At 36.1% G+C, this 1,183-nt stretch overlaps 1 pseudogene; it reads right to left on the reverse strand.

Moving 5' to 3' along the window:
* Positions 1-774: 774 nt before the first annotated feature.
* LOC101998887 overlaps positions 775-1,183 on the reverse strand; it is a 1,882-nt pseudogene continuing 1,473 nt past the window's right edge.

The raw sequence follows: 1,183 nt of genomic DNA on the forward strand, positions 1-1,183 counted from the left end.
GAACCTTCAAAGCCTCTGCGTGGTGACACCTCTACTGCAATAATGCCAGACCTTCTAACTCTTCCCAAATAGTTTCACCAACTGGAGACAAAGTAATCAAATATACTAGCCTATGGGGGCCATTTTCATTCAAATCACCACAACTTTTCAGGTAGATCTGGAACACCATAAGGATCCTGATCAAAGCTAACCTGTGATTCCTTTGCTTTCCAGGAAGTTAGATGCAAAACAACCACGCAGCCAATACTAAATGTTTTCAGGTCTTGGACACTGAAATACAGATGACAAAACAACATACAAAGAGTCTTTGCTTCTGTGTAACTTGCATTCTAGTGAGGAGAGAAAAGGCAAACAAATATAACACATATTTCACATATTGTTCATTGATACATTAAGGAAAAATAAAGATGATGTCAAATAGAACTGCAGGCCTTTATATCGAATTACCACAGGAAGACAAAAAGCAGGCAGAATCTTGAAGAACTTACTGTGCTAATGTCTGAAACTTTTTTATTGTTTTTATTTTTTTTTACCATTTTTATACATTTAATAGGATAATAATCAGATAAAATACTAGGATAGGCAAAAAACAAAAAAATCAAGATAAACTGTCATTGCCATTTCTGTTTAGAGGACGGAGTCAGAAGACAGAACAAATTAAAATGACTAGGGAAGCAGTCTAAGACTACCCAAAGTAGCTAAGTTACATAATGTTAGGATTCAAATGCCAAACTAAGTATTGCCCACTTAATCCACAAGTGAAAAGGAGACTCCAAAATTTGTTCTGTTTATATAACAACTTTTACATGAAATATATAGCGATCTGTTTTTCAGAAAGCAATACGGCAACTTGTAGGCGTTTCCTTTATGCAGCGACTAGAAAAATCTTCCACAACTAGGCAGCTCTGCTTTGCCTTAAGCTGCTCGGGGCTGGCGGATACCAGCTTAATAGAGAGCTAACATCTCAGGTCTCAGAAGGCAGCAAGAATTCTATTTTGGCTTTTATTCTAAATGCTTACTGTAGTTAAGGCGGCAGTTGAAGCGCATTAAGTGAAGGTAGTTAAAATTTAGTGACAATCATAAAGTCTTTTGCAAACTACACACACTGTATAATGCTTTTGTGGAATGAAACCAGTGTTGATTAACTGGAATTTTACACACTCATACAGAGAAAAAAAAGTAA

This window comes from Microtus ochrogaster, chromosome 21 (assembly GCF_000317375.1).
Source record: "Microtus ochrogaster isolate Prairie Vole_2 chromosome 21, MicOch1.0, whole genome shotgun sequence".
In the NCBI taxonomy this organism is placed as follows: Eukaryota; Metazoa; Chordata; class Mammalia; order Rodentia; family Cricetidae; genus Microtus; species Microtus ochrogaster.